This window comes from Sander lucioperca, chromosome 20 (assembly GCF_008315115.2).
Source record: "Sander lucioperca isolate FBNREF2018 chromosome 20, SLUC_FBN_1.2, whole genome shotgun sequence".
Lineage (NCBI taxonomy): Eukaryota > Metazoa > Chordata > Actinopteri > Perciformes > Percidae > Sander > Sander lucioperca.
In genome coordinates this window covers 21,188,103-21,199,779 of record NC_050192.1, presented here as the reverse complement: position 1 = coordinate 21,199,779, position 11,677 = coordinate 21,188,103, and the positions used below count along the sequence as shown (strand labels likewise).

General features: G+C 40.4%; 1 protein-coding gene across 1 annotated transcript in view; it reads left to right on the top strand.

The window, feature by feature from the left end:
* The first annotated feature begins 320 nt into the window (after positions 1–320).
* Positions 321–11,677, top strand: part of pthlha (parathyroid hormone-like hormone a) — a 36,370-nt gene continuing 25,013 nt past the window's right edge. Inside the window, exon 1 of the mRNA XM_035996323.1 lies at positions 321–436. The gene's annotated coding sequence lies outside the window, so the exon portion shown is untranslated. The remainder of the gene's footprint in view (positions 437–11,677) is intronic.

The following is an 11,677-nucleotide window of genomic DNA, read 5'->3' as shown; positions in this document are numbered from 1 at the left end:
ACTGAACTAACATTTTCACTGCAGGACTTTAACTTGTAACAGAGTATTTTCACAGTGTAATATTAGTACTTTTACTGCAGTAAAGGATCGGAATACGTCTTCCACCGCTGCCCTCACATGTGTCTCTAGTTTTTGTAAAGTCGTATTTAGGGAGAAGGGGAAGAGGAAGTGGGAGGGACAGATGGAGAGTGAGTAAGTTCATCCGTCTAATTACTATCCAGCTTCATGGATTCTCCTGCTACGGTGATGATGATGATGGTGATGACCACCGTGTGATGTCATCAGGGGGGCTGAACTGTATTTATAAAGCTGTTTGAAACGTCCAACAGCAGAGTAAGTTCAGAGACTCTCTAGAGGAACACGACTTGTGACAAGATTGTATTTCATCTTCAGTGGATTCCTAAAAGTCAGAAGAAGACAGGAACTTTTCATACAGGTGAGTGCATTCATGCATTCATGCATTCATTCATTCATTCATTCAAACCAGCGGTGGAAGAGGTATTCGGGTCCTTTAATCCTCCTATTTTAGAAAGTGTAAAGGATCCAAAAAGTTGTGTGTTTAATGGTCTGATCATCTCAGCTGGACTTGTAGGCCGTTATATTGTTGGCTAGTTTACTTTATAATAAAACATCAGATTTTATAAACTACATGTGTTTTGTGTGCAGTAATCTTAATGTGTAAAGTAACTAGTAACTAAAGTAACTAGTAACTAAAGCTGGAACAGATGAATGTAGTGGAGTAAAAAGTACAATATTTCTCTCTGAAATGTAGCGGAGTAGAAGTAGAAAGTCAAGCAAGGGCGTAACTTTGGGTGTTGAGATGTCCAACTATCTCGGGACGTTTCTGCATGTGTTGAGAAATGAGACAAAAACATCCAAAAAAAACTCGGAAAAAAGAGACAAAATTTTTGAAAAAAAACAACGAAAACTTGAAACAAAAAAAACTACAGAAAGGCAACAAAAACTTTTAAAAAATTGTCCCAAAAAAACCTGGAAAACAGCTACAAAAACACTTAAAAAATTGTAGAAAAAATAGACAAGTACTTTTTTTAAAAAAGAGCGAAAAGATGCAACAAAAACATTAAAAAAAAAACTTGAAAAAGCCACAAAAACATTGAAAAAAACGTCCAAAAAAACTGTAACAGATGAATGTAGTGGAGTAACTAAAGTAACTAGTAACTAAAGCTGGAACAGATGAATGTAGTGGAGTAACTAAAGTAACTAGTAACTAAAGCTGTAACAGATGAATGTAGCGGAGTAACTAAAGTAACTAGTAACTAAAGCTGTAACAGATGAATGTGGAGTAACTAAAGTAACTAGTAACTAAAGCTGTAACAGATGAATGTAGCGGAGTAACTAAAGTAACTAGTAACTAAAGCTGTAACAGATGAATGTAGTGGAGTAAAAAGTACAATATTTCTCTCTGAAATGTAGCGGAGTAGAAGTAGAAAGTGGCATGAAAAGAAAAGACTCAAGTAAAGTACAAGTACCTCAACATCTGGACTGAAGTACAGTACTGGAGTAAATGTACTTACATTCTCAGAATTTTCTCCTCGGTTGGTGGAAGACTAAGGTACACTTTTTTGGCGGAGGGTTTAGGTGAAAATGTTCCTTTTTTCATTTAAAATAAAAATGCATTTTCCCATCATTTTGGACCGTTATTATCACCATATCTGGGTCTAAAACGCTGGAAAAGCTAGAGCCAACTACAACCATTAGTTTTGAGGAAAGTCATTTAGTTTGGTTTAGTTTTAGGGTTAGGTATTGTTCAAAATTTGTACTGGAGTAAATGTACTTTGTTACATTCCAGAATGTATTAATTCAGTCATTGTGTGCACATATAAACTGTGAAGAAGATGACAATTTCTTTCTACAACTTCTACAATTTAGCATCAGTTTTTATAGTCTGTATTAGGCCTGCACGATATTGGGAAATGTAGACGAAACTAAATATTGCACAGTCCTAGTCTGTATAGTCTATTTACCTCATAAAATTTAACCCTTGTGGTGTCTTCTGGTCAAATTTGACCCATTTTCAAAAAATGTCTATATCAGAAATTTGGTTTTCTTTCAACCAAATTGCCAAAAATGAACATGGATACTTCCATTTAATGCTCTTCTCAAGTATAAATGAAGGATCAGTTCACTAATTTCATTGAATTTGGGGTGTTTTATTCAATTTTATAGCATATTTCTGCTTTTTAAACTGAAAAATTAGGTTTATTGCCCATGAATTCCAAGATTAAGTGTAAAACTCGTTGTATGAGTTGGTAGTAGTGGGAAAAAAGGGTCAAACGTAAAAGTGACAAAAATGTCGAAAAAAAGCAACAAAAACATTTAACTTAATAAAAAAAATTAAAATAAAATAAATTCGACAATAAGTGAAAAAAAAAACTTCAACAATAAGTGCCAGAAGCCTAGGGGAAAGCTTTTTGAAAAAAGTGTCAAAAATTAGAACAGTCTATTCTCAAACAGGAGATCTGAATATAGGAATTGAAATGTAATCCGTCTTGTATAAAGTACTTGAAAGCAATACTTGAGTAAAAGTATCTTACCAGAAAAATACTTTGGTAGAAGTTAGTCTCCTTTTTAGAATATTACTTGAGTAAAAGTCTTAAAGTATTTGATATTTACTGTACTTAACTATCAAAAGTAATTCTGTGATATTAAACTTACTTAATTATTTTATTTCATTTCATTCATATTTATCTCGAACAATCAACAATGTTGCAAGACAAAACAAAAAATTAAAACCACAAAATAAAACACAAACAATCAGAATTCAACAACAAAAAACACCCCAAATAAAATAAAAAATATATAAAGGATTAGTTCGAGAAGGAGCAGGCGGAAGCAAATAGCTTATTTGGTCCTGCCCCTATTTCACAAAATCATCTTAATTATTAGAAGTAAAAGTAAAAAACCAACCTTGATTCTGATCTTTATTGTGGCTTCCTTTTAGTAAAGGGCAATATATGTGTTTTTTATATGACATTGTGAAGTAGAAACTAATGATTTAGTTCATAATCATAAATATTTTCACATAAATGTTTTTACAAAAAGTTTGTACAAGTTGTACATTAGCAAGAACCACTAAACATTTGCCGTAGAATAGCTCAACTTCAAGTCAAACTCAAGCAGTAAATTAAGCACATTTTCCATGTGTCGGGTTGCTGCAAAACAAGTTGTCCATTAGCTTGTTAGCTGTTGTCTCCCGGTGCTATGGGAGCGTGCCTATGTTCCTACAGCCCTATGGGTGCCATACAAAGAGCCAAAAAGATTTCCCATGATGCACTTGGCTGAGCGGCTGCCTGTGGAGGCTCGATGCTGGAGGATTAGGCGTCACCTTTGACATTTTTAACTTTGGTGGACTTTTGGTTAACCCTAACCCTAACCCCCTAACCCTAACCCTTACTCATTCATTCATTCATTCATTCATTTACTATAAAGTGCTTCCAAAAAATGTTGTGGGAGGATAGGGCTTAAATTGAAGGGAAATGTAGGAACGCAAGACCTAATTTTGAAAATGTCCTAGAAATGTGGGAACATAGGGCTGACCCTGGTGCAACTAAACATTTTCCATATTTCAGTGTGTCGTTTCTTTGGGTTACTCCAAAACAAGTTGTACATTAGCAAGAACTACTAAACATTTGCCGTAGAATAGCTCAACTTCAAGTCAAACACAAGCAGTAAATTAAACACATTTTGTGTCGGGTTGCTGCAAAAGAAGTTGTCCGTTAACTTGTTAGCTGTTGTCTACCGGTGCTACGGGAGCATGCCTATGTTCCCACAGCCCTGTGGCCCTAACCCCCTAACCCTAACTCTTACTCATTCATTCATTCATTTACTATAAAGTGCTTCCATAAAATGTTGTGGTAGGATAGGGCTTAAATTGAAGGGAAATGTAGGAGCACAACATCATTTTGAAAATTTCCTAGAAATGTGGGAACATAGGGCTGTGGGAACATAGGGCCTAATTTTAAGAAAAATCTTAGAAATGTGGGAACATATGGCTGACCCCGGTGCTAGTAAACGCTTGCCATATTTCAGTGTGTAGTTTCTTTGGGTTACTGCAAAACAAGTTGTCCGTTAGCTTGTTAGCTGTTGTCTCCCGGTGTAAACTACCATCATATGTTGGATTAGTTATTCTTCTATAATCTGAAGTTAAAGTTAAGATGTGGTTTTGCACCTTCACTGATACTTACTCACTCATTAGCATGTTTTTGCTAACAAATTAAACACACACAGAGGTTATCTTGGTGCTGTTATTAGTTAGCTCTAAAAACTTTTATAAAAAGTCAGTGCTGAACATCTCCAGTGTCTCTCTTTAAACAATAATCAAATCATAACCTAAACCCATAAAGACTACTGCAGATGACAACTGTTTAGCAAGTCAAAACTGCTCTAAACCACTTTCTGTCCCTCTCCATACTCTAATCCAGTTAGCTGGCAGCGCAGCGCTAACCATAATCAGGTCTAATTGAGCACAGGGACGTGATTGCCTTGGTGGGATCCAACAGTGACACACCAGCAGATTATGAACACACATCTGGTGACATCTGCAAAAGACGGCAGGCGCCTTTCCCTTTTCTCTGAGTGCTGTTGGTTGTTCGGTGCTGGAGCTTCATGCTGCGCTAACGTACAGCATGCAGAGAGCGAGTTCATCTGCCAAACGGCTGGAAGAGGGACTTTTGCTTAGCGTTGCTGTTCCATTTTAGTTATGCTGACGTGTGATATCTTATTTATGACTCACTGTGACTTTAGATCAATGAAAACAGACCTTTAGCTTCAACTGAAGATTTGATTTTCCAGCAGTTCAAAACGGATTGTAACTCAAATGAGCTTTGTTTACTTTGCTCTCTAGTATTAATCATGGACTGTAAAAATCATGGACGGAGCAGCAGTGATGTCGCCCGTTGGTTTGTGGACGTCACAAGTTATTTTATACCCTACATTTTACTCCTGTTTACCACAATGCAACACGGCCGTGTCACCGAAAGACAAGAAGCAGCAGAAAACTGGAAAGGAAAAATGGACCAGGCTTTTGTTTAACGTTTAAGGAAGAAGACATTGCTATCAGTAGCCAGTTAGCCTTCTAGAGAGCTAACTACAGTTACCAACTACTGTTACTAGCGAGTTTACGAGGTCAGCCATATGTTCCCACAGCCCTATTTTCCCACATTTCTAAGATTTTTCTTAAAATTAGGCCATATGTAAGGGTTAAGGTTACATTCCATCTGTAGTCCATTGATACTGAATAATAGGTTGGGTGTAATTGGCTACCAAACTGGGAGAAAGGGGGATAAAATCTGATACAAATTTATGAAAAAGGAAATGTGGAAACATAGGGCCTAATTTTGAAAAAATATCTTAGAAATGTGGGAACATAGGCACGCTCCCGCACTCTGCCAACTTGATTTTTTTTCCGGTTGACCTTTGTCAAAATTACAACAACTTGGAAAGTGGGGAGAACATGGACGACTTTTCAGCGCTGTACATTTCATTAACTCTCTGTGCTTTTACTTCTGGTATTGAGTGTTTCCCCTATAACTGTACAGGCCACGCAGGCCGCCGGCCCTCTAGCAAGCTAACTAACCAGCCGACTAAGTTAGTAAAATGTAATGTTTCATCCACACACTGTTGTTGCAGTGTAGGAAAGCTAAGTGCTCTCGCCAGATGAGTGACAACTTTGTTTATTTTATGTGTAACTTTAACCAGTGTGGCATCAAGGCATGTTGGGTGGGATTAGCAAGCTAATGTTAGCAAGCTGCTTGTTCCGTCCGCTTGTTTGCTGAGACACAGCGTTGACAGCCCCGGAGATGGACAATCTGTCAGTGTCCGCTGCTGTCTCGGCCTGCAGTGAAGCAGATGGGCCATACGTCAGTGTTGCCAACTCTTTTCCAATGCAAGTAGCTAGCACCAGCTCCAAAAGTCGCTAAAAGTAGCTCTTCAGTCACAGAACAGAAGAGAGAGGTGACTGTTTTGGCGGCCACAAGAGAGAATACTGGCGTCTTTTCAACAGAAAGTCGCCAGATTTGTCGCTAGTCGCTTTTGTTAAAAAAAGTCTCTAAATCTAGCTAAGTTGGCTCATAGCTGCAGAACGGAGGATGTGCAGAAGCGTAACCCAATCAAACTCCGGTTTAGTTGTACACATGCAGGAATACCCCGGTTACTAAAGGACTTCTCTAGCTCTGTGGTAAAGTATTTACATGGCGTTCGAGAAACCGGGGTACTGCCTTAACCCGAATATTTTATTTTTTTAACTACATGTAAAGAGAGTGTTCATGGTTGGGATGGCGCTGCGAGCCCGGCTCGTTTAAAGGCACAATTTCTGATTACAGGTTGTGGATTGAGCGTTTCTCTCGACCTGCTTTATAATCAAAACAAACAGAAACCTCACTTTTTGCAATATGGGGCCTTTACGTAAAAGATCTTCTCCCATCAGTGATTATAGTCCCTTTCCGAACGGAGGGATTTTTGCAGTTCCTAGAACATAACGTTCCTAGAACCCTTTTTTTCTCCTGTTCTGACTGGACCAATTTGGGGATTATTAAGTTCCTCTGACCACAGTTCCTGTAACTCTTTCAGCTCCTACTTCAGGGCACGGCCTTTTCCCTTTTCCCTTTTCCACATAGGACCCCAACGTCTGAAACACAAACAGTACATATTCTTCACTGTCTGTTGCAATTCTCCTACGTATGCTAACTCATAAGACAAACATCACGCATTCAACCAGCTAATTGTTAATGCTAGTTCAACGTACCCGTCGTTTGGTTTGCCTGTTGCGCTCTGCTCTTCTATCTTCTTCCATCACATTAATTAGGATCTTATTAGGCTGGAGCCTTCGTCTTCTGGGTTTCTCTGTTAAGTACTCCAGCCTAGTCTTTAAACGCTGCCGTTCAAACTCTTCTTTTTATTGTAGCGCTAAAGTCAAGTGACGACGCTATAAAGACCGTTGTCGTGCCTGCGTCACTCCCTTACCCCTCCTACCAGTTCCTATGGCCACTTGGCCAGCGCGAATGCAAATGGAAAAACTGGTTAGTAGTTAGTAGAACTGTTTAGAAGTGGACTGTTCCTATAACTACGTTCCTGTAACTACTTGGTCGGAAAGCGGCTTATAACATAACATTTAAAACTGGCCTCTTATTTTTTTTTTAAATCAAATAAATATAGGCCTATATGTCATGCTTACAAATTTCCTACGGCCCGGTCTGTGTATGCAGCGTGTCTGCTTGGGGATCAAACCTAAGCTTGTGCCTGTGTGTTTCTGTGGGCTGCACTCTTCATATTATGTCAGATGGTCACCGGGTCAGGCTGGGTAGCAAAAAATAAATAAAAAATCCGAAAATATGTCTGCTGCAGCTTTCAGCGTGCAGCGTACAACTCTGGAGAATTACTATTTGTGGTTGCACAGCGGTGGTAGAGCATGTGTTCCTGCGGTGGGTGTGTGTTGTATAATGTGAAGGAGAGTAAAACAAGAGGGGGGAAAGGAGGGAGAGAAGGAGTTTTTCTCCATGGGGCTGAGAGTTAATGTACATTCCTGAATTCCTCCGTTAAAATATGTCGACACCGAGTGAAGTAGCAGGAGGATGGTCGAAGGTAAGCCAGAGGTTAAAATGAGACCGAGGAAGGCCACCCCTGAGAGGAGACGTCTCACGGTCTCTTCATCATCCCTCAATCATCGTCATCCATCACCCACCACTCCTCCCCTTGCCGAGCGCTTTTCCATCGCCCCTCACCCCGAGAACTCCTCCGTGATTTACTGCAAGTCACTCAGCTGCCGTACGAAACTGCCATCACATCTATTAAATGGAGCCTGAGCTCACTCTGGTGAATTAGTTTCACATTCAGCGGGGAACAGAGCCACTTATTTTAAGCCCCTTAAACTTGTCGTATTCGTGTTGAAGTTGGAATGATCACGGAATAATGAACCCTAATGGGTCGAAAAATTCCTAAAGTGAAAACTTAAATGTTTCTGCTTCTAAATCTTCTCTTTTACATAAAATGACAGGATTAACACGCACATTTTAGAACATTTTGTCAGTGAAATGAAAACTAATGGACCAGATTTTTAAGGGTTTTAGTTGTTATGTTTTGTCGTGCATTGTACGTGGATTGTTTTTAGGTTTTTAAATAAGTCCAATCTATCAATACATGGTTATACTTGTGTAATTTAAAGTGCTCATATTATGCTTTTTGGCTTTCCCCCTTTCCTTTATTATGTTATATATCTTTTTGTGCACGTTATAGGTTTACAAAGTGAAAAAGCCCAAAGTCCCCCCCAAAGGGACTTACCATCTCCAACAGAAAACACTGTTCACAAACTGCTCCAAACAGCTCTATTGTAGTCCAGCCTTTACTTCAGAGACAAACGTGGTCACTTTGGAACACACGTTATAATGCTCGCCTAGCTGCTAGCATGGCACGCCCTCATACTCTGCTTCTGACTGGTTAGTAGTCCTTACCTAGGTACTGTCAGGGCACGCCCTCATACTCTGCTTCTGACTGGTTAGTAGTCCTTACCTAGCTACTGTCAGGGCACGCCCTCATACTCTGCTTCTGACTGGTTAGTAGTCCTTACCTAGGTACTGTCAGGGCACGCCCTCATACTCTGCTTCTGACTGGCTAGTAGTCCTTACCTAGGTACTGTCAGGGCACGCCCTCATACTCTGCTTCTGACTGGCTAGTAGTCCTACCTAGCTACTGAGCATGTGTGACTGCCAACAAAGATGTTACAGCAGTGAGAGGTCTCATTCTGTAGCTAAAACAGAGACCTGAACACAGGGTGAAAAGAGGAGCTGCAGCAATGTGCAGCACAACAAAAATATGGTGTTTTTTTTTAAATTAAACCATGTAAACCTTTTCTGAAAATGAGCATAATATGAGCACTTTAAATACTGGCAGTCTGATACGCTACAAAGTGCAATTGATGTTCTAATTTTAATTTCAGGTCGTAAAAACACACCAAGCAGTAATATATATTAGTAATATATAATATAACATATTTTCTGCGAATGTTCATGTGTATCAGGCGAGAAGAAATCTTTTTGTGACTTCGGTCAACATGTCCAGAGTCACAGGACTCTGTTACGGATTGGTTGCAGCTATTGCTGCAAAGAAAATCTATCCCCAACTTTTAGTTCGACCACACTTTGTAGGAGAATTAAACAGCGCTGCAGCTTTCTGGAGACTTTGCATGGCAGCACGTTGCAGGCTGCACATCTCCACTGCTTGGTGTGTTTTAGGCGTACAAGTTTACTTTGGTAGGCTGTTTCTTAATTTCCTACAAGGGGACACTTGAGGCATCAGATACAGAGATGTAAGGGTTCCTGATAGGGCTGGAACTCTTTCGAAAAGTCAGAAAAGTGAAAACAAAACACTGTTCAAAATTCAATTTGTCTTTACTGCCTCACTGAGTGACAAGCTAACGTTAATGTAAGACACTTACTAAAGTCAGCAAACGGTCTGACCTTCATCAATGATACACTTCCACATGTTACTCCTCGATGGTTCAATGTCGGGATAATCCGTTCATTACAGCTCGCTAGTTTCCTCCATCTTATGTTAGCAAAGAGAACCACAGTAATCAACTAAAATAACACTCCACCAATCTCATAATGCACTGAAAAAATCTTATTTTGCACGGCTGCATGAACGGGAATATAAGTGGAATATTCACTTTCAATAGACATGTAAACAGCTTAGTCTTTTTCGGAATTAGAACGAAAAACGGAATATTACGTGCATGTAAATATAGGAGACTGTCCTCCCCCGAAAACGCACCCAGACGCTGTTTGTAGAAGCATCGTACTGAACTATATTTAGGTTTGTAGTGGCGGCGCCCTCTAGTGGCCGTAGTAGGAAGTAGTAGGAAGTAAGGTGAGGAAGTATAAGAGCGCCAAATGTCCAACCAATCCCGGGTTTCTCCCGTTTTTTAGCCCTATCTCCCGGACCCCTCCCGGTTTGTTATTTCTCCCTGGAAACTCCCGTAATTTGCATGGCCCAAACTCCTTTATAAATAATCGGACCAATATGTTTGTCTAATGTTGACTAGTTGCCAGATCTTGCATGAAACGCATCCTATTCACACAATCCACACACCATATACAATGTTCCACCCGTTTGTCACCTCAACCTGGCAACCAATAACCCTTAACCTGGCAACCTATAACCCTCAACCTGGCAACCTTTAACCCTCAACCTGGCAACCTGGCAACCTATAACCCTCATCCTGGCAACCTATAACCCAGTTGCGCAGTGTATCTCTGCGCAAGCTTCGCGGAAAGTTCAGACCCGAAAACGAGCCGATAAAAATGGCAGGTGAATGCGGTGTTCCCGCAAAGAAATCAAATTCTAGCTGTAAATTTCAACAGTGTTGGGCACAACAATTTACATGCATCTTACCGAGTCATATTGACAACCATCACGCTTTTTGTAAGGTGTGTGGCATTGATTTTAATGTAGCACACGGCGGGAAAGATTACATTACCCAGCACATTGAAACACAGCGGCACCATCATGCAGAAGAGGCGCACACAGGCACACAGTACACTTAACAGTAACACCCCCCCCCCCCATACATTTTCACAACCTAATAGGCCTAATGGATTCATAGCCCAATCATTTCAGCTCCAATGTAAAGATTTAGTGCACTTATTCCTGCATCTTCTGTGTGGCGAGTCAGTGGAAGCTGTGACCTGACGGGGTTTACATCCTATCAGTGGGGGCGTCAGGACGGAGCGGGTGGCAGTGATGTTTGGGGGGGGCACGCTAACAGTACGAGCCTTTGTGAGGAGAATTGTTTTTAAAAGGAGAGGCATGAGAGGCAGGAGAGGCAGGGGGTGCGGTCGCTAAAGATTAAAAGCGGACATTTGTTTTGTGTATGTCGTGCTCTGCCAAGACACAGCAATTTTCTATGAATCTAAAACAGCTTTCCTGGCTCGGACCCCACATGCCGCCCGCTGCCAGGAAAAGACTTTTTTTTTCTCTCGCTCTCTCTTGTACCTGTTTACGTACTCACAGGTAAAGAAGCTTTCACAGAAGCACATGTGATCTTACTTTCCAGCCGAGTCAGGCTGCACAAAGACGAGCATGGAGGGACGACGACAAGGTAGTCTTTTTGTTGCTGATTCCCCGAGTCGTCATGCCTCCTTTTGTTCCAGCGTTTTTAGAAAATGAGCCTTTGGACTGTGTGTTCCTGAATCCACTCCAACCAGAGGAGCTCATAAACTGGAAGGAACTTGACTAATTTGCAGACAAACTGGGAGGAAAGTACTCCCATGATTCTCCCTGCATGGCAGCAATCATTCATCATCAGAAAGTAGTTTCTTTTTCTAAACGCTAAACGATGACTTGGAAAAGAAACAATGGATTCTGTTTATGATCACCAATAAATGAAAAGAGCAGCAGAAAGGTTTGTTGCATCACTGCACCCAGACCTCATGTTGGCAGCCTCCATATTTAACAAATAATGCATTCATTGTGTTGCTCTTCATGTTCATACGGTGAGCTTTTACAGTGGAGCTGCTATTTCTGGGTAGAAAAAAAAAAAAAAATCAAGGACGCATCAGTAGACCACAGTCGCCAGGGCCAAAATGTTTGAGATAATTGAGTAAATTGAAAACACAGTGTGACTCGACTCAGCCAGTTGACTTAGTGTTGAGTCAGAGTACAAACT